The sequence below is a fragment of the Cavia porcellus genome, unplaced genomic scaffold (assembly GCF_034190915.1).
Source record: "Cavia porcellus strain 051 isolate PalLab524CR breed Dunkin Hartley unplaced genomic scaffold, mCavPor4.1 scaffold_13, whole genome shotgun sequence".
Taxonomy (NCBI): domain Eukaryota; kingdom Metazoa; phylum Chordata; class Mammalia; order Rodentia; family Caviidae; genus Cavia; species Cavia porcellus.
Window position 1 is genome coordinate 1,112,873 of NW_026947496.1, and position 23,046 is coordinate 1,135,918.

At 37.0% G+C, this 23,046-nt stretch overlaps 1 long non-coding RNA gene across 3 annotated transcripts; it reads left to right on the forward strand.

Moving 5' to 3' along the window:
• Positions 1 to 3,221: 3,221 nt before the first annotated feature.
• LOC134478443 (uncharacterized) lies at positions 3,222 to 20,612 on the forward strand. Of its 3 annotated transcripts, XR_010051056.1 has the most exons (5): positions 3,222 to 3,335; positions 14,047 to 14,249; positions 14,622 to 14,704; positions 16,569 to 16,676; positions 18,997 to 20,612. It is a non-coding gene; the product is annotated as an uncharacterized LOC134478443 (long non-coding RNA). The 3 variants fall into 3 exon arrangements; XR_010051054.1 differs by lacking the exon at positions 3,222 to 3,335 and having other exon boundaries at positions 13,133 to 14,249; XR_010051055.1 differs by lacking the exons at positions 3,222 to 3,335; positions 16,569 to 16,676 and having other exon boundaries at positions 13,133 to 14,249.
• Positions 20,613 to 23,046: the final 2,434 nt, after the last annotated feature.

The following is a 23,046-nucleotide window of genomic DNA, read 5'->3' on the forward strand; positions in this document are numbered from 1 at the left end:
TATTATATGAAACAAAAGCTCTCAGCACAATGGAAGATGAATAAATAAAGTTCAGGATAGAAGCAATAAATGGTAAGGTCTTATCATCTGTCAATTAGTTTTAATCTGATCTCATGTGAAAGCTGTAAATCACAAAAGTCAATGCTACATTCCACCAAATTACCTTTAGTCATATAATAGACCAAAGTCTGTGCACAAAATGAGATTAGCCTGTAGCTCCTGAAGATGAAACTGCTGAAGATTTGGTTAATGGCAATTCTTTGGAGAAGAGAACAGATGTGAGATTTTATCTTTCCTGTACTAGCCTGTAATCTCTGAGAGCCCTGTGTACTAACTGGCTCAAGGCACCTTGGATAAGACATTCAACATCACATGAATTTCATCTCATATGAAGTTACAAGATCAATTACAAAATTACAAGATCATTTTGTACATGATATTACTATTTAAGTCACTTATGGCCATGAAATAAATAGCAACTGTATATTCATATATTGTGTATAATTATGGTTTAGTTACATTTCAATAAACAAAAACAAGCTATAGAATGAAAAGGAGAGCAGGAGTGACAGAATGACGCCACAAACCTGTAACTCCAGCAGGCTGGGGGATGAAGCAAGATTTGGGGGACATTCTTGATCTAATTCACAGAACCATCTCACAGTGATGTAGGAACATGAGTCAAAGAGTAGGGTGACTCTAAAACCCACTGCTTAGCAAATCAAATACAGGAAATAGTGCCAATTTGGAGTTTATACTTTACAATAACATTTGTAAAATGGACATGTGACTAATTAATTTGTGTAGAAGTTTTAGGGCAGAAAAGATCTGTGGTGAAATCAACAAAATTATCAGCCTCAAGAAAATTTAAAGTGGGGCTCTTTCCCTCCAGTGAAATACACCTGGGTCATGGGTCTAAGTGTCAGCAGGAAATGGAAGTGGACAAAGTGCTTTTATTTGAGAGGAGGAGAGGTTAAATCAAGTCCTTTGACTATGCTTCTGGGGAGGAGGACTAGGGTCAGGGGTGCCCCTCCCTGAGGACTCCCATTGGTAGGCCTTTTAGATTTCTGGGTCTGTGGCTGGATCTGTTGCTGGGTCTATCAGAGAAGAACAAGGCACTGTGGCTAGGTCTTGGGTGTAACAGGAGGCAAAACCACAGGTGCGGTTTATGTGGAAGGAAAATTTTGTTTCTTAGGGAAGAGGATAGTGGCTTTATACTTCACAGCAAGTGGCTACATTCACACCACATACTACACTGAGGACCAAACATGAGTTCTCATTCAGCAAAAAAGGAATAGCTAAAAATCTGTGCTTCTGTAAGAAGTCAGTAAATAAACAAATAATGCAGTCCATGGTTAGCACACAGAGAACACACACTACATCATGATTGAACGTACTGTAAAAAGATGAACCAGTTCATTGGGCAAGTTCTCCCTAAAGAGCAGACTTTGACAAGAGCATGCTAGCTGCACAGAGCTGGGGGAGATCATTCTAGGCAGAGTGAGTAGAAAGGATCTTGGCACATTTTAAAAACCTGAAAATATTCTAAAGATTAGTGGACCTGAAAGATGACAAGGTGGTTAAAGGTGTAAGAGATGGAAGAAATGCGTGGAGGCTTTATTTACTAGGCTGTGAAATTTGTTTTTGAATCAAAGTATGGCTTTTGAAAGTGGCTGGGCAGGGGACAGAAATGATATCTAATTTGCTTTTTAAAAGTCAGTGTGGCTACTGTGTTGATGACGGATTGTACAGAGACCCTAGTGACATCCGGAAGGTTAATGGAGTTTGGACGCAGGATATTTGATACAGCTTTCTTTCTACTTGTGCTCAAATTCCAGGAGGTGTAGTCTAAAACTACTACAGCCATTTCATTTGACTAGAACTAAGTTCAGTGGCCACATGTCACTTTAAAGGCCAGAAAACGCAGTCTTTTATTTGGGGAATTTACACTAGGGGAAAGTAAAAATGAGTATGCAATAATCAGGAAAGGTGGAATGAAAGGGATATAGATTAAAAACAGTTCAGAATTTGTCACAGATGATAGTTTAGATTGGTAAATAGAGTTTTCAGGAAGGACTGATGAAGTTCAAGAATATAACATCTGGAAAGCAGAATGCGGCGCAACTTCATAAACAGGTAACAATGCATTCTGCATTCATTTAAATAAAGTAGCACTTTCACTCTTTAACCTGCAAGACCTAATTTCAATGTAAATATAAATTAGAATTTTCTAGAATATGTACAATTTCCTTGTTGAGTGGGGCGTGCTCCTGTTGTAATTTTACCAGCTAAATGTGACATATTAACCTCATGCTGTCTCAATATGTTTATTATTAAACATTCTTGCAACCTTTTCTTTTTATGGCCGCATATCTTTTCCAAACTCTGAAGTTAAAAGATAATATAAATAGTATCATTTGCCTTAAATTTTAAAATTTTTCTGTTTTGTACAAATTCAATTTATAAGTGATAATCAGATGAACTACAAAATACAGATTATAAAACCTCTAAGAAGGTTTTGAGTTCAGCTGATATTCTTAAATTTTTTATTTAGCAGCACAAAGAGGCATCTAAATTGATGCTGCAGGTAAACATAATGAGAGCATATAAGACCATTATTTTTTTGTAGCAAATGTTAAAATTACAAGATACCTACCACATAATTATGATGCCACAGAGCAGAGGTGATTATAAATTCAAAAGTGCTGTATATGTCACTTAACGCAGTACTTTTGCTTTCTAGTATAAAAGAAAAATAATAAAATGAAATCATGTTGGGACTGGGGATTGACAAGTGCGAGGTTTTTAGTTTGATACTCTGCCTGGTACACACATACACACACATACACAAGAAGAAATCGTGCTGAAATTTTTAAATTAAACTCCACACTTCCACAATCAATAATACTAGTTTAACTAGCATTCATGTTGTTGATTAAAAGATAAACAATGAGCTGGGATTTAGCTCAGCAGCACAAGCACCTGCCTGGCAAGTGCAAGGTTGTGAGTTCAATCCCTGGTACAAAAACAAACAAACAAAAAAGATAAACAATGAAAAGTCAGTTCTTTCTATGAGATAAGGAAAATTACTGAATTTTAATCTTAACATAATGCCAGAACCACTAACAAGTACTATCCTATTGGGACTAATATTTAACTGTTAGTTTTTTCAAAGATTTTACTGAGTGATATATATATACAATATTATATTAAATTATATATATATGTATTTATTCTTTTAAAATTGTGTCTGTTCATCTGCATTACCAACTTGAAAAGATGAAGAGACTTTGAAAGAAGTGATTGGATTGTGAGGAGACTAACCTCATCAATGGGTAAGTTTATCCATGAGTTTATAGCTGAGTGGGCTTTAGGATGTGGGTCCAGCTGGAGGAAGCAGGCCCCAGAGACAGGACCTCGGGGACTGCATCTGTCCATCAACTCTCTTTGGCTTTGCCCCATTCTCCCACCCTTCTGGGGTATTTTGAGCTGTTTTCCTGTGAATGCTCTACTGCCATGATATTTGAGCCTTAAAATTAAACAATCATGATTTGAAAACTCTGAAAATATGAACCAAAATAAGCTTTTCTTTTAAATTATGAGGTTTGGAAGTTTTGTCCGGCAACAGAAAAGTGAACAGTTCAGAAAATTTCCAATAGAGAAGTGGGGTCATTACTGTAGCTACACATGACCATGGGGACTCAGAAGCCTTTGTAACTATTTCTTAGGAGGAATGTGTGATTTGGTGATGTGGGCTTCAGACTCCTAGAAAGCCATAAACAGAGACTGATAGATGATTATCACAGTAGCTCAGAAGCTCTGAATGTTGAAAGGATTTAGAATAAAAATTGTACTCAAGAAGCTCTAGACTTCTGATGGAAAGAGAGAATTCTTTTGACAATTGGACAAGAGACCAAAATGCTATATCCTTACAAATCATTTTTCTAGTTTATCCACATGCTAAAACTCTGTAAGGCTGAGTTCAAGATGATGCATTAAGTGGTCTGGTGGAGCAAAAATACTATAAGACCAGCATCCCTGCCTGCTACGAGATCCTGAGAGGCTGCTGAGTCCCTGGGAGTGGAGTGAAGCTGCAGTGGATACCACAGAAACTTGGAGATGCCAGGAAAATGGACCATGCTCCAAAAAAGTTATAGGCAAGGAGCAGAACCAGCTGAATAAGGAGGTCATGGTTCATTTGAAGATCAAATGTATTTGAAAGAGATAAGGTTATTGAGAGATTAATCATAGTTTAAAGATGTATAATTGTCAAATTGATAAAGTCATAGACTTCAATCAGTTGAGCTTCACTGTAGTCTTGACTGGACTGAGAGACCCCTGGAGAGGTGTTAGATTGTGAGGGCAGTAACCTCATTAAAACTGAGTTTGTATTTGAATGGGCTTTTCTGACGTGGGGTATAGTTTAAGGAAATGGGTCAAGAGAGCATAATCTTGCGGACTATATTAGTCACTGAAACTTTCTTCGTTGGCTCTTTGTAACCTGCTCTTCTTTCCAGCTGCCATGAGTGTAGCAGCTTTCCTCTGTGATGCTTTTCCACCAGGGGGACTGAGATCTCTGAAAGTATGGGCCAATATGAAGCTCTGTGCATTTGGATTGCAAATGAGAGATATTTTTGGCCCCAAACAGAAAAGCGACAAATGTAATTCTCAAACAATCATACAATTCAGATATCTGTCAAGCTACCTAATATATTGTATGCTCTAAATACATTAAACACTGACAATCAATAAACTGAACATTTCCAGTAAGTATATATATATATATATATATATATATATACATCTATATCATATATATCATGCATACTTGTTTGTATTCCTAACAACCTAGACCGTGCAATTGTCATAAAAACATCTACAAAAATATGTTTGATATTTGGAAACCTTTTGATAAGAGTTTCCATTTTAAACCTATAAAACTCTTTTCATACTTGAGTTCACAAAACAATTATATAATGCAGAAACAAATGCAGAATCATTATATGTATTTTAATATGAGTAAATGGAGAGTGAGAAATAAGTGACATACCCAAATTCACATAAAAGCTAAATAATATTCTTAGACTAGGTCCTCTAATTCAATTTCAGTACTTAGTTGTTCAAATCTGGAATGTTCCCTGAAAGTCCACATGTTAAAGGTGATTCCTGAGACTGGGGGGCTGTAGAAACAAGAGTTGGGGCTTGGTGAGTGCTGTGCAGTCATCATGAACACATGCTCTGAGGAATTATGACTCAGGCTGTCTCTCTGTGCTCACGATGCGAGCAGGGTTACTTCTCCACAAACTTCATGCAGTCTTGTGCTGCCCCTTCCTCATCAGAGGACTGAAACTATTATGTCTTTCTCATCTAGACTGCAATCTCTAAAACTGTCGGCAAAATTAAACCTTTTCTTTTCACGAACTGACAATCATACCTTAATTGACTAATACATTTATTTCACCGGCCCTCATCTCTGAACTATGGTGGAGAGATTTATGCATTCCAGTTAATACCTCCATGAGATACTCTTAGAAACTGGTTCACATTTATTTACTATTCTTACCATATTGAATTTTTGTTAGAAACATGTTTTTCTTACTTTCATGCCATTCTGTTGCTTAAAATGAAACATTCAAGCAGACATGGAAGCCAATCTGAGAAAAAACTGTCAATTTGCCTGTTTATTAAAGTGTGATATATTTTTAAAAACAATAAAATATATATCTTAAATAAAAATTATCAATCAAATAAGTGTTTCCTAGATGTGAATGCATGGGCTATTAACTAAAGCAATGATTTCCTTTATTTTTTAGCCTTGATTAGTAACAGTTCTTAAATCAACTCCCACAATTACTATTATACTCATATTGTATTGTGATAATATACTATGTGTTATAATATCTATTAAGTATAATAATATATGTTAACCATACTGATATAAAAATCTCATATTTTTAAACCATTTAGAAATTTTGAATTAGTCACATTTTACTTTAAAATAAAAGTTAAGTTATGCAAACATTGGAAGTACTACTGAGAACTTTGAATATAAGCATTTTACTATTTAGCCACAAAGAAAGATAAATTTGAGTTATTTTTAGGAAAATGATTGCATTCTGAGAACAAAATGTTAAATGACATTAAACAAATGTACCAGCTGAATACCACATGGCTTTTCTTATATGAGAGAGTTAGGAAAAGTATATAAAGCAAAATAAATGATAGGTAATAAGAATTAGGAGGATAGATCTTTCTCAGTAGAGAAGGGGATCGCCAGGTGGAAGGGAAGGAGCACTGTAAAAGGAATTGAAGTGTGTTATGTACTTGTAATAATTCTCCACAAGACATATAAATAGTATATGTACTATATGCATATACAAAGTAGGATAAAAGTAAATATAATTTTGGAATGTCATTAGTAAATATTAACAGAGAGCTGTATGATGATCAGTATTTGACATTTTCATGTGGTAGATTTCAAAGCTTGAAACTACAAAATTTAGCTCCACCCCAAAATACTGTTTATCTTGGAGTCTTGCAAACTTTGTCCCTGTGAAAAGAGCAAACTTTGCAGCAGCCCTTTGAATTCTATTTCTTTGCTGTAATCTGCAAGTGACAGAGTCACAGCCACTGCTCGTGGGTAGCCTAGCAGCAAATGGGAAAATAAACGGGTTAAAATAAATTAAGAAAATTTATTTACCTTTAAAACATGTTTTGATGTAATTACTGTTAACTTTATCACTGAGTACTAAGTACTTATATTTTGCAATGTTGTTAAAAAGTAAACACAAAATATTCACTCTAAAAATGTTGCTATAGAGTTAGGGCGAATACCGGCAAGGCCCAGGGCGCGGGGAAGAGTGCTCCCCTCACCAAGCTGGCCTGGCTTGCTGCTCACTCAGAACCAGGGAAGGGCGCCCCTCGACTCTGGAGGCGCAGGCGCGTTTTTAACCAGCAAGAAAAAGTCACCGGGGACTGGCATGTCTGGAGCAGAGCGGGGTTTGGGCCCCTCGGCGCTGCCCTGTCCTCAGAGTGACCGTTTCCAGGTTGCTGTTGGAAGACTCTGTCCCGCAGCCCCGCGTGCCCAGGCGGTGCCAGGCGTGCAGGGCACCGGAACCCTGTGCCGAGGCGTGTGGCCAACAGTTCATGGATAATCCAGAGGAAGTGTGCAGTGGAGGCCCCTGGGGATAGTGAACAGTCTGCCAGTAACAGGCATGAGCCGGGAAACTCTAAATAATGTGGAGGAATTCTGGGCTGGAGTGAGTGTCCACCATCCTGAGCCCCAGAGTTTGGGCTCATCGCTCCCGCTGCCTGTCAAGGAGCTAGCAGGCCTCCAGCACATACTACCGGCTCCTCAGGTCTCCAGCTGCCTGCCCCAACCTCAGTGACCCTCTCTCAATCCGAGGAACTGGGCTGTCAGAGGCCCAGGATTTTATGAATATTTCTGATCAACTTCATAAGCTACTGATACATTTAATGTTCATTTTTCTAGTATTACAAATAAGTTTATGCAATAAGAAATAATTTATAACATTATCTGATCACAAATAATAGAAGTATTCCTTTAAAACTCAGTAAGCATTTCTATGTGCATCTGAAAAGAATATGTACAGAAGCAGATTTATTTGCAATTTTGTGAAGTCTTCCTCTGATCTTTATACTATTTATTCTTGAATCTTATACTACCCACATGTAGTGATTTAAGAGTACATTTTCCCTGTAAATACATTAATATTTTTCATCATTTAAATAATATTTGAGTAAAAATTGATGCTTTAAAAATAGCTTTCATACTTTTTATTTCATTTGCGAAAGTCAGACAAGAAGCATATAACACAGAATTAGGATACAGAACATTTTATATCAATTTAAAATTTATCCATTCCAAAATAACCCAAGATGGACTGCTCATAATAAGTATTGCTCAATTGGTTTTCAAAGTAATTATTCAAGTTTTTCAAATGTAAACTGTCATAGTTTTAAAAACTGGTCCATTTTACAATCACAGTATTGGAATGATTTTGATACCTGTCTAGGCAGTGTAAAATTATTCATGTATGTGATTGGTTTCATAAATTGTGATTGATAATTTAAAAGATATCAAGAGGAATTTTCATCCTGTGTTATCTACAATTTGGTTTATTCATAGAACAAATTTCAGGTCATAGATTTTAAAACATGTGAAGTTTTTACCACTCAGAAAATAGTGTATTTACTTTTGGCTTCCTAATGCTGCTTATAAAACTAGATACAATTAATTGTGTACTCTGCCACATGTAGGTTTCAAGATAGCCATGAACACTGGAGAAGGCAACAGGGTATCCATAAAACATGTAACAGTACAGATTTGGAGGAACACTTGACACAAGTTGTTGGAGGGGGGAGGTATCTGGCCACTTACCTCATCTTAGTTCCAAAGTAGAGGAGAAAAGATAAGTCCTTCTCATTTTAGAAACACCATATTCTAACCATCTCCAGGAATGAAATGTGTGCCAATAGCCTGGAATATGATCAAAATTATTTAAAAGATACTTTTGCAAAGTCAGCACCGAGAGAACTTTTATGATAACCAAGCAAGACAAATATCACCTGAAAATTCACGGCTATTGTTTTACTTATGTGACCTTAGTCTTTGCCAGCTTTGGTGCTACAGGTCTATAATTTCAGCTATTGAGAGGGTAAAGAGTCAGGAGGATCACCATCCCAGGCCACTAAGTAAGATCTTTTCTAAAAATTAAATTTGTATAAGAATTTTTTTTTGGTCTTTTTCGTTTTTATCGGTACCAGGAATCAAACCTGCCTACTTGCAAGGCAGGTGCTTATGCCGCTGAGCTAAATCCCCAGCCCCTAAAAATTAAATTTGAAAATTGCCTGGAGATATAGTTCAGTGATTCTTGAGTTCAATGTCCAATACCACAAAATAAACAAAACAAAACATACAATATTTTAAATCCTTAAAGTTTAGGAAAATAACTCTCCTGAAGTCTGAGGAGATATTGGACGAACCTATGAGAGAAGTGGTCAAGAATCAAAAAGAGAACAAGGCCCCACAGGTGACATATCAGAGCTCATGTTCACGAACCTCATCAAGCAGCCATAAAAGTCTATCTGGAGACCTGAGAAAGCACTACTCAGGTTTTTAACCAGAAGAAAGGAAGAAAAGGAAAGGTACTAAACTGTGATGATATTATCACGGATCCTTTTCCTCCTTAGGAAAGCCTTAAACTAAAAGCAAAGCAAAAATATTTTAAGGAAATAAAATATTGTACAAATATCTCCCATTGATATAGACAGAAATAAACAAATACTGCTTTACAAAATTTAGGATTTATAAGAGAGTATCATCATGATGTGAGTGAAGCAAGGCTATTCCAACAATGGGAAATAAATTATTTACCGATTAAAAAACTAAAGATGGTTAATGGCAAATTTCTCATAAATGTGGGACAAAGAGCAAATGATTAAAAAGAATTATAAGTAGGAATTATTTTTTCAAATACCTATTACAATTATGTTTTAATATTAATATTCAAAATGACAATGAATGAACTAGTGAGGCCAATAAGTAAATGAAAAAAACAAAACAAAATAGGGTTGAACATGTCAAACTCCAACCTGTATATGTGAATGTGTGTAGTTATAGTATCAAATGTGTCTCAATAAAATGACCAAATAATTAAGGGAATAATCAGCAAAAAATAAATGAACTAGAATTAAAAAGCAGAAAATTGATTATGTACACCTACTTGACAGTTGTACATGGTACTATTTTAATGTAAAATATATCAATAAATAGAAAATGAGAAAAGATGTCACTCTTTGCAAATGAGATGATTATCCAAATAAAATAGCAATAAAAATCCAAAACATGTTTACAATCCAGTGATAAGCTGAAAGAAACAAAATCAGTATATAAATTATATATGTGTAATATCCATTAGCACAGGAACACCAGTGGAATTCTTACACATAAATTTAAGAATATGTCTGTGAGAGACTTGTGTTGAAAATAATAAAACTTCCTCCTCCGTAGTCCTCCTGGTGTTTGTTATCCCTGTGTTCTCTGGACTTCCTCCTGTGACATTCCAGCATACTAAACATTTTTCACACTTACAGATAAGAAAATTAAATTGGTTTTCATTGTACTTTCATCCAAATGGTCCCTGCTGTCCTTCTTATTCTTTAATGATCATGCTGTTGGACGGTGAATCAGCTGTGTATTGAAGTTATAAATGTGACATAAATGTGAAGTTATAAATGTGTATTGAAGTTATAAATGGGACTTTTATGAAAGTCATTTTGCACATCTACATCTTCTTCCCTACATTTTGTTCTGGCTTCTACTCAAAAACCTAATGGGCTAGGAAGGCATTAAGGACCCAAGAAAGATTTGAAAGCTTTATTGAATGACTATTTTTTAAGCCATGCAAGGAAACAATAACTGTCACAAAAGTCTTCAAAATCTGAGGTATGAAAAAAAGTGGGGTTATTGACCACAAAAAAAAAAAAGTGCAAAACAAGACAAGAAAATCTTGCACAGAAAGAGCCTGAGAACATTCCACAAATCTGCTGCTGCTCCAGGGGAGCAGGAGAAATGAAGATCGATGGTTTGGCTATGAAATCCTTAGGAAATCTGAGGATGAAATGAGAAGCAATACACACATAAGGCTGAAGACTGGAGCCCATGGTAGGGCCACACATGAAGCGAAATCATGCTCAAAGGACCAAAACAGAAACAGCAAATGGCATCTTTTAGCTGACAACCTACACTCAAAGATGGTTGTTACCCTGCATTCATTAGATGACCTCACTATGTCAGACTCTGCAATGAGTCATTGAAAAGGCTTAATTCATGTTTTATGAAACAAAAGCTGGTCGAAACCGTAGAAGACAGGATTTTCTTGGTGTTGATGATTAGTTTTTTTCTCCAAATGTGATGGGGATTTCTTTGTGAATTAAGCTTAAATATCAAAATTGATAATGCATTTTTTCTGTACATTATTTTTCAGGCTTGTGAAAAGTAATAAGTGTTTTCATAGTTGTACCTTTTTCAAATAACCACAAGTAAGAAATTACAAATATTTTAAAAGACTTACCAATGTAGAAGGTCTTTGAGTTTGATCCCCATACTGAAAAAAAGAAAAAGTAGAGGGTCGTATAAGAGAATGTATAACACTGTGATAGAAATGCCCATTGAAATTAAAGAGGGAAATATAGAAAATCAGAGTGCCTTTGGGGATTAAATTGTATATTAATGAATCAAGAGAATTTCTATGAATCAAGTAATTAAACAAAGGCTTTAAATTCTAGTAACTCACAATTCAATGACTCAATGTGGAATCACACAGAACTTACATTTTTTTAAAAAGATATGTTTGCAATTTCTTCAGGAATCTGAAAGCTGGTCTTTTCAGGCTGATTTAAAAATAATCAAAGCTGAAAGATGTGTGTCTATTTAATTATTTCAGGAGGAACTATTCCCGGGGCTTAGGAGGGTGTTCCCGATCCATCTTTTTGCCTAGTAATGTTGGAGGGGTCTTCTTGGGAAGCTCCTGGACATTCTCCATGAGTCCAGCCCCAACGCACAGCACCACCTGTGCTGTTGGTACGTTACAGCGGATCCTACACAGCAGCTGCCCTGGTGGGGAGTCAGGGAAAGCTGAGAGGTCAGGTCCACGTGGAGGTTCTGGACTGGTAGGATTTTTCTACTTCTGGAAACATTCAGTTACTGTAGCTTTTCCTCAGGGTAGGAATGGCAACAATGTTTTCCCCTCAAGCTGTAGAGAGACTCTGAGACACTGTTACTAAATGTTAGTAACAAAATATTGTTACTAAAACTGTGGTAGTGTATTGTTATCTTCTCTACACTGAGGACACTCTGGTGCAGTTGCTAGACCAAAACAAAGCCAAACTGAAAAAAACAAGAAAACCCTTGTCATCCAGGAAAACACTGAATGTCCAGTTCTGCCAGTGATTAAAATGGTAAGCCTTTTAATTGGTCCCAAGTATAAACATGCTCATTTGGCCAGTCAAATTCCCAGTCAGCATTAATAACGCTAAAGTCATTTGCTCATCTACATTTTTTTAATGGACTTACTCATCTTGGTATTATTTTATTCTCCTCTACATTTTACACGGTAATTTTCTCCATATGTAAAGTCAAAAGAAAAGTATTCCAGGTTTTGGCTTTTAAAACACCAACAAGCACTCTGTCTATTGTATCCACTTACAAACAAACATCTCTCTGTGCATGTAGAGTTTCAAGAGGAGTGCAGCTGTTCTGTAGTTCAAATGGAGATTTACATCTTAGCCTGATCCTGGTGTAACAAGTGGACTTTAGGGTTTGACACAGGTAGTTAACTTTAGTTCATGGAACACCAAGATGACAAACTCAAATTTTATTAATTTTGGAGGACCTCATAACAAACGATTAATATCAGTTTGGCCTGGAATCAGATAATGTTAGCAGGCCCAGTAGGGAAGCAAACAGATTACACAGAGAAAAAATGAAGACCAGGTGGGAAGGAGGCAGCAGCTGATACAGCTGTGCATTTAAGACCCTCTCTACTGAATTACCTTGGCCTTTATTCTGTTTTGCCTCGTTAGGCTAAACAGCATGATTTTTCCCACCAGCACAGCTGCACCTGAGGAGCCTGCGCAGGAGCATCCTGACTGTCTGCCTGCACTCTCGTGCTTACCTGAGGCTCTCTGTTCATGACTACTAGAAACTGAAAATTTTCATTTCTAATTTCATGATAAAACCCGAAAATGGTATCTGTTAACTTCTTCATCTTCTTTAAGTGGAACTCAGGTCCTTGTTCTTTGACACAAAGTATATTAGATAATTACAAAGGAAAAAATACAGGTTTTCCAGGTAAAGAATCAAGACGATTGTGACACATCCAAGAACATTTTTCTTTCTGCATGTCTCTTCTACTTCATTTCATTTTTACTGCTTCCTTCATATTGTGCAACTTTCTTTTTGTATGCACAGGGATCCTTTGCTGTTGCCCGACAGCACGCAGTGCTGTTGCATTTGGCTTGATATCCATCTTTTTCTATCACTGCAGTCTTGTCTTCTGTCTTCTGCTGTTTCTTAGCTGACCTCTCCGCCTGTCCTGTGCATTACAGATTCTCAGTGAACAGCTCACACAAGTATAGATGTTCCCTACAAACAAGAGAATAGTAAGAACAGCAAAAGAATATAATGCAATAATTTGAAAATACATTTTAGTAACTAACATACCATTAATATCATCAAATATTGTTAGTTCTGCCCAGTCAAATGGCTACAATCATTTCAAGTAAACCTTGAAGTCACATTTCAACATTTCCTTGTGTCTCTGCACTATGTTGTCTTTATGTTTACCTCTATTTTTCTCTACTTGCTTCAATTATTTGTTATAAAAATACAGAAAAAGTACATTAATTCTTCATAGTGTTGTAGTTTAATAGGTAGTAAAGAATATGTTCTGGTGTCACTGGTTATCCCCAGAGTACTTCACAATTAGTCTGAAATTTTAGCTAAATTTCGTAAAATTCAGATAATTTCCAACTATTTGATAGATGCTCTGCTGTGCTCACAAAGGACATTGTCTTTGTTTATAGCTTAAATATTTATTTGGTGAAAAACTTTCCTATCTCACAAAGTTATTTATCCTTCAGAAAAGAGAATCCTTTTATCTGTCCTTAGCATGTCTGAACCCATTTAATGACAACTTGGTTTCCATCTATGAGTATTACAACATATCTCTTTTCTAAATAGGATATATGTGTAACTTTACTTCTTGAATGCCATTTTCATGCCTTGACTTCCTTGAATTCTGTATAATTAAGTATATTTTTCCATATTTTTAACACCCTTATTGCCTGTACTATGAAAAAAGTACATGATACTTACACTCACAAAAATATGTGTAGCAATTTTGATTATTGATTCAACCTGGTATTCCTGGATGGAGACAAAGTTAGAGAGAGAATGTAAGGATAAACATTAAAGAATGAATTATTTTAAACTAATTGCTTTGTCCCTCCTTGGATTTCAAGATGTATTTAGAGGAGTGAAATGAGGATTTCATCTACCAGACATCATCCACACATCTCCCAGAAGGCAACAAGTGGGAAAAAAAGGGCACACTAATGCTTTGTCTATGACTTCCATTCTACCATGAGATTAAAATGTCACCACCAACTAAAAAAAGAATGAGGAGAAGCCAGTAGGAGCCAATACTTACAATAATTTGAACCAGGTATGTCAATCCAGCAAAATTCACTAACAGCAAATGTTCCGTGGGTCTCTCTTGCTCCCCAAAACCTTGCAGTGTGTCGACTAGAGAAATTTAGCAGCTTATACGGATAACTCAGCACTTCTACATCCTACAGTGTAGAGGACATGCCCTTAGGGCTCTAGGATATTGTATTAATTTGAAAAGTTTAGAAGTTTAAGGGACTCAGCAGGGGGTCAGGGTCCTCACTTGGGAAAGGTTCTGAGACTGTGCCAGAGAGGGGCAGAGGGTGTGAGTGTTAGACCAGCAGAAGGTGGAGAGCCTGCATACAATGTAAGAGAGGAAAAGAGGTTTGTTCTCCCCTTTTTGCTGTTGTTGCTTTGTTGTCTTCTGCAGCTTGAACTGTTGCCCCCCAGTCAGGCCACCTGCCTTGGAACCAGCTGATTATGGACTGAAACAAACTACACAGTCTAAAAACGGTGAGCTAAATAAACACTTTCTTTCTTTCACGTGGTCATTGGGCATTTTGTCTAAGAAACAAGAGAAAAGTAACTAAAAGTAACACTCCATACCAAAAGCTGTTACCTGATTCCTTTTAGGATAATTGTTGCAGCCCAGGAAGCAGGGTAAATACTTTGGCAGTGCATAACATCTAACCAGAATTTGGATCAGGTCACTATTGTACAGTATTTCTTATTGTTGGTACTATCATTACCAGGTAGTTAAATCTTATGCTGGGATACACATATCTCATTAATATTGAAAATATATTTAATGATTATTCTAATGTTATAAGAGAAAATAAACAGCAGTTATAAAGAAAAAGAAATAAGGGGAAAAGTTAGTGTTCTTAATATTTCTCAAAAAGACTAGAAACAAGATAAATATGCTCATTGTCCTGTGGACTACACTGAAAGTCATTTTTGAAAGAAAAAGGCCAACTGTCATATACCTGCTATGTTTCTCCAGACATTCTCTACTCCCTTCTTAGTGATTTCTTTACATTTAATTCATTCTCTCAGCTACTCCAAAAGCTTAGTAAATTTTTATATTGTTATATATTCAGTCCTTTCTCCACCCATATTCTAAAAATCTTTTCTGCCTTTCTTTTATTCACAATTATCTGCTTATATCTCCTTATATGTCTTTATCTTTTTATGTCAGATATCTCACAGCTTATCTGTGTGGTGGCCTATGCTTGAAGAAGATACTGGTCTTAATGTTAAGGCCTTTATATCAGAGACTCTACTCTTGATATCATATTCCTAGTGGAACTAGGAATTATATTAACTAGGAATATTATGTATAACTGTAACTAGGAATATTATGTATCATTATAATTAATATTATTCATTTAAATTCTACACTGGTTTTCAAACACCAGCATACAAATTTCTCTATGAATGTCATATAAAACCTTTAAAATTACTTTCTCTTGTTTTGAGGATAGGAGATAGTTTCATACTTAGAACTATATTACATTCTTATACTCCCATAGATGTTCAGTCATTAGGACAGATTCTATCTTCCTTGACAGTTATAAGCATGATCATATACCTTGCAACTGTAAGGGAAAACAAATACCTAGCACCTTGGGCCAGATCTCAAAAGGAAAGACAAAACAAATGCAGTCACACCCTAAAGATAAACATCAGGGATTGATATTCTGCATGGATACACATCACCTTGAGGAAGCCAGAAGGGGCCACTAATTCAGCTGCTACAAGCAAAGGCCCTCATCCTTAAGTTAATCAATGCTACCTGAGCAATTAGACTGATAATCTTACTGGTTGACCATAATTCTGTCCCACCTCTTGCTCATCTTGTGTGCCCACTTTTCCCAGGTTGGACCTGCCTCATCTTGTGGCTTTCTTGGGCAATCCACGTGGGACCCTTTCTGTGTATCTCTCAGACAGAAATTTTCTTTCTCTGCTCTTAACGTCTGTTGATTCAAAAATTCAATCTTAATTTTAGAGAACACAACACATATGGACATCTAGTTTCTTTGCCCTATATCAAATTATGCATTTCAGAGGGATTGCCTCTCCATCCTTCAAGTGAAACACTCTTGTAAAATCGCCAAGGAGTTTTTAAAAATATTTACATCTCATACAGAAATTACAACTACAAATTTTCTAAAGTGTGGAGGAGAGAGAAGACCAGGAAGCAGGAAACTGGCCTATTTAGTGTGTAGCTAAGCCAAAAGAAATATTAAATTGGAATTCTCACTTTATTCTTAATTTCTACACAAATTTCTCTTCACTTTTTACACTTTCTCAGTGAATATGTGATGAGTTCAACATTTTCTCATTGAGCTGCTTTATTTTTATTGTTTCACCCTAGCAATGATCACCACTTAAAATGTGATAATGATACAGGAAAAGTATAACACCAAACCTGCTCATGTTCAGATGTGCCAAGTTTGAAAATGAATTCCAGAAGACAAAGCAGGTAAAGAATAGGAAAGATTTATTAAGACATAGTCTCTGAAAGACAAGAGGGGTCTCAGAAATGGATTGTCACTGAAGGCTCTGTGAAATACAACTTGTCCAGCATGTGGATACAACATGGTTCAAACTATAATCAATCAGCAAGAATATAAATATAGCCACTTAGCTCTTATTGATCCAATAGGAAGCAGAGTGCCAGGGTATGAGACTGACATCACTAGCCGTGGTTATCTATGATTTCTCAAACAAGAACATTTTGAGAATGGATAAGTCCAGCTGTTTGGGTCACCCACTGGGTGTCCAATACATATCTAGTTTTAATGGACTGGATGATACCAATTACAATGTAATCTTAAGTCCCATTCACCCTTTAGGGATGAATGTAAATCTGTACATTGTATTTTAATCTTGAGGCCTTGCCTTCTTCAGATACACCTTCATGTTAGGGACCAAAAATCACAATGGCTAGTGTTGCACACTTCCATAAGAGATTAACAGAGGCTTGAAATTTTGTGTATCACACTTTTGAGATTTTCCATTATCCCTATAGGGGCAACTCATCCTCTCCCATGTACTAAGATTAAGTTTAAAACTATGAAGAGTAAAGTATTTCCAGTGCAAGATTCTCATTAGTGTAAAACCACAGCTACCTGCTAAATTACTGTCATCCGATCATCCCCTCCCCCATCAATAAATGCTGAGGTCAAGTTTCCTTGTGGCTGCTGTGTAGCCTTGTGAACAACTGGTCATCCTGGATCCCCTTGTACCACCACTTTGTCTCTCTCTCTCTCTTTTCTTTTATTTTCTTTCTCATTTCTTTCATTTCTATCTTTCTTTTGCTTCTTTCTCTTTTTCTTTTTCTTTCTTTCTTCTGTGCATGGTAGCACCTGACAGGAGATTGGGTCTCACTGTAGGAGTCTCTGATAAGTCCAGTCTGTTTTGATATATTCTCATTTTCACATTGACTTCCTCCTGGGCCTGTTCCTTTCTTACTGCCTATTAATTTTTACCTAATTTAATTACCTATAATATTAAGACTGCTTTGTGCCAGTAACCTATTGTAGAATACAGCATAACTGGTAAAAAAAATCTCAGGAGCACATAATGCTAGGATTATATTACCCCTGCACCTTAAGTTATTTGAGAATTAGAAGTTTTTCAGACTTTCACTTGATTTGAGTGGCAGCCAACCACATTTCACTTTTCTTTCTTATACATTAGTCTACTCTGGGCATGTTTGCACAGAAATCAAAGTATGGCAGAGACCTAAGAACAAAGCAGTCAAGAAAAACATACAAGGTTTCTGGAGGCTTGCTCTATGAAATAATATGCCACTACCTTTCCGAAAGCATGTTATATCACACATGGAGGGATACACTGCTTTTATTGCAGGGAAGGCCCAAGATTACCGGAACACTTGGAAGTGGTCGATTCCGATGCCAGTCACGCAGCACACGTGCACTCCCATTGCTTGTTGTTTTCTCACTCAAAGTGTAAGCTGCGTGTATTCAAACTTACTCTTTTGTTTATTTCTTATCCCCCAGTGTCAAACACTGTCATACACACAGAAGGAAACTCAGTGTTTATTTTTTCATGCCTATAACTCATAATCTGAGCAACTACTTCAAAGATAACAATATGCGATATACTAACCATTGCTAATGTCCTATTATGCTAGTCTGAAATTCTGTATCATCATTTTTGTTCTTTTTTTATGTTTTAGTAAATGAATAAATCACATGATTGCATATCAATTTTCCTAGCACTGTTGTAAAATTTAGCTACTTTTGAAAGTTTTGCTACCAAGTCTTCATTAAATTTGTCGCTCATTTAAAATGTATTGATTTTCTATTCTGAAAACTAATCTGGAATCAACACAGTGGCTATAATCGTGGGTCATGCAAACACAGTCCTTATCCTCATAGACCTTAAAACTTACATCCAGTGACTGCTTTTAGTGAATGAAACACAAAAACTTTTTCACTGGAAATATATTGCAATGATTAAGGATAAGGCTCTTATTTACTTATAATGACTTACCTAAATTAAATCTAGGAAACTAGATGTTGGTACCGGACATGCCAAGCCACAACTATTAACAAAACTATTAACACAACTTATTAACTCCTTTCTTTCTCTCTCTCTCTCTCTCATGCTCTCTCTCTCTCTCTCTCTCTCTTCCTCCTCTCTTTTTTCCAATACACTAAATACATTAAATTTCATTTCATAAAAAGTTTTATTCATTCAATAAATATGAGTAGAGCAACGTTATGTGTGAATTTCCTTATGTGTGAATTTCCTTCCTTTTTTTCTAATGACAGAATAATAAATCTGAGTTTGCATAAGACTTCAACAATGCTACTCACAAGAATGATGTCTTGAACAGAGATTTGGACTAGACACAGAGAAAAGGCAGCAAGAATGTAGACTTGTTGAAAACAGAAAGCAGAAAACAAAATTCAATTTATAAGAGTACACTGGTGAAGAAGGCTCACAGTGGCCCAAAGGATAAAGAGAAAGGCTCAATTATTATCAAAATGCCTTGGAAAACTCCTATCCCATGTAAATAAGAAATTGGGACAATTGCCCTATAAAAACTCTCTAGACCTCATTCTCCCAAAGTTGTTATACAGATTTAATCCAATGCCAATCATAATACCACTTGCCTACCTTACAGATCTAGAGAAATCATCCCTAAAATTTATCTGGAACCTGAAGAGATCTAGAATAGCAAAGGCAGTTCTGAGTAACAAAGGTAAGGCAGAATTGATCACAATCTCCCACTTGAATGTATATTATAAAGCTACTGTGATAAAATCAGCATTGTACTTGAATAAAAACAGACCTGGAGATCAATGAAATAGATTCAAAGATATAGCCACAACTAGCAAAACATTCAACCACCTCATCTTTGACAAAGGGGCCAAACATGTACACTGAAAGACAGTCTCTTTAATAAGTGGTGCTAGAAAAACTGACTCTCTGTATGCCAAAAACTAAAACCAGATCCATGTCTATCACCATGCACTAAATGAAAGTCAAAAGAAATCAAAGATCTAAATATTGGAACAGAAACACTAAATCATTTTGAAGACACAGTGGGTAGAAATCTGTATGACATAGGAGTATGCAAAGAGTTCATGAACAAAAATCAAACTGCATGAGAAGTACTTGCAGGAATCAACAACTGAGATTTCACCTAATTAAAAAGTTTTTGCATGTCAAAGAAAATCTCCAACAGAATGAAAGGAAAACCCTACAAATTGGGAAAATATCTTAGCCAACTGCACCTCAGACAAAGGAATACTATCTAGAATATATAAAGAATTTTAAAAATCAGGCCCCCCACATTCAAAGACCCCAACCCAAAAATGGGTATTTGAGATGACTATACACATCTCAGCTGAAAAAATACAAATGGCAAGTAAATACATGAAAAAAAGTTCAACATCAATGTCATTCAGGAAATGCAAATGAGAACAACACTGAGATTCCATCTCACCCCAGAAAGAATGGCCAAGATCAAGAAACCAACCAATTACAAATGTGGGAGGCACTGTGAGGAAAAAGGAACCCTTCTCCACTGTTGGTGGGAGTGTAAGCTGGTTCAATCATTGTGGAAATCAGTGGAGAGACTCCTTATGAAGCTAGAATTGGAGATTTCATTTGAGCCAGCTATCCTGCTTCTGGGCATTTTCCCAGAAGAACTGAAAACATCATACCACAGTGATATATGTCTACCTATGTTTTTAGCAGCACAATTTGTAATAGCCAAATCTTGGAAACAACCTAAGTGGCCATCAAGCAAGGAATGAATAAAAAAGACGTGTATTTTTATACAATGGAATACTCTTTAGCTATGAAAAATCACATTGAGACTTTTATAAGTAAGACGATGTAATGAGACCTTACTAATAAATAAAATACATCAAACTCACATGTGTAAATATTGTCTCTCTGGTGTAAGAAACTGAAAATGTATATATGATCCAAAACTGTGTAAGGTCAGGAACTAACTGCTCAAAGAGGAAAAGTAACTAGGATAGGGGAAAGGAGGAAAAAAATAAAGTAAAATGAAAAACAAAACAGAAATTCATTCATATATGCATATATATGTATATATGTATATATGCATATATACATATATATACATAACATAACTAAAATGAATATACTATTAATAGTATTGGTTATTGGAAAAGAACAGTTAATACTTATACGATTAGATCATTTTTACATGTCTATAACTGTTAATCTAAGCCACCCTTTGAAGGTAACAATATGCAATATTACAACCTTTGTCAAATTCTTATCATCCTGTTTTGGAAACCTATACTGTTATTGTATTGAGTTTGTTATTGTTTGCCTTTTTGCTTTTTTTCTTTTCTGTGACTTTTTTCCCTCAAAAAAACTCTCTTGGCCTCTCACCACATGCAAATTGTCCTATCAAAAAGTTATCTTGCCCTTTTTCCAAATATAAATGAATGAGCAAGAACAACATCATTTGATTAGTATGACCATTTGTAAATGAAGATTTGAGATGATCACTTGCTAATTGCTCCCCTGAACAGTGCTCCAGATGCATTAAGCTTAGAGGCATTTTATTTTGTTTTATTTTTGGTACCAGGAACCGATCAGGACCTTGCATTTGGCAGGCAGACCCTGTATAGATGAGATGTATCCCTGGCCTCCTGGAGTCATTTTGGGTGCAGTGTTTTGCACACATCTTCTTTTTAAAAGAAACATCACATTTCCTAATGATAACTGCACTTTTCCATGAGATGTGGCACACACCACAGAGTTGGTTGTCCAGTTTAATGCAAACTTAATCTCCTGCCGCAATTTGAATCTAAAATGCCTCTTAAAGATTAAGTTTTTTCAAAGTTTAATCCCTAATTAGGAGTGTTCAAAGCCAATGTATATATGGATCATAAACGCTCCAATTTCATCAAGTAGATTAATCCATTGAGGAGTTAATTAGCTGAGTGATCTTATTAGGAATTATAGTAATTAATAATTAGTTAAAGCAGTGACTGGGGTCACTGGCTTTGAAGGGTGTATTTGGTCTCTACCTCATTCCTGTCTGGATCTTGCTGTCTCTTCTTCCTGGCTGTCATAAGAGAAGCAGGTTTCCTCTACCATGACCCTGCCACGATATTCCTGCAAATGTCCTAATGCAATGGAACCATCTGACTGAAACCTCTGCCATGAGACAAAAATGTCTTTCCATTTCAACTAATTTTTTTTAGTATTTGGGCAAGGCAACAAAATCTGACACAACCCACCTTCAGAAAACACAGATAATCACTGAACCTGTGATATAATGATTTGAATAAGAATTAAGAAATCTAAAGGAAGTAATATATGCATAATATTTTTATAGTTTCTCATGACTAATAAAAAAAAACACTAGCAATAAAAGTTTTCTGATGGTCCTGTATTATAAGTTTGTCTATCATTTTTACTTAAGGCAAATCAAAAAACCTGAAACACCTTTGCAGTCAACAAACTACTGACCAAATGAAATTTAAAGCATAAGAGAGAGAGAGAGAGAGAGAGAGAGAGAGAGAGAGAGAGAGAGAGAAAGACAGAGAAAGTGTCTCTTCCTGTTACCTGCCAAAGAAATGGATATGACAATTCGAGGTCCTATGTACCATCTCCAAGATAACCACCCTAAAATGTTAGGTAAGCCCCAAGGGTCCCGGTCCAGGGATCAGTCCTGGGACTCCACCAGGTTCGGATCCCTAGCGCCGCAGCTCTGTGACCAAGACACTGTGGGCCTCCAGGCCCGCTGCAATCCTCGCCCCAGGCACTGCGGCAGGCAGGTTCTCCCCATGCCCCCAGGACTCTCCAAGCCCAGCTGGCTTTCTTCCACTGATCAGAGAGGCCGGCCGCCCTAGCAGCTCCCAGGTTCCAGGACCCGGAGAGTGATGCTCTTCCAGTTCCAACAACCCAAGTTTCTCCCCACGGACCCAGCAGCCTGCTCCAAGTTTGCTGCGCCGGTGAGCGCGCACCCCGCCCTGGGGGTGTGGCTGGCGGGCGGGGGCGGGAGGGGGAAGGACACTGGAGCCTGGCTGGGGGGGGAGGGGTAAGGACACTGGAGCCTGGCTGGGGGAGGGGGGGAAGGACACTGGAGCCTGGCTTGGGGGGGGGGAGGACAAGGGAGCCTGGCGGGGAGGAGGAAGGACGCGGGAGCCTGGGGGGGGGGGGGAGCGGGAGCGCGCGGCCTCGGCGCTGCCTTTCTCTCCATGCAACGCTGCCGCCCGCGGAGAGCACCGAGGTTAACGGAGCTTTGGAGGGAGTCGCGGGCGGGCGCGGGCAGAGGCTGGGGGACCACACGGTGAGCCCCTGCCCGCGCCCTCCGCGAGCCC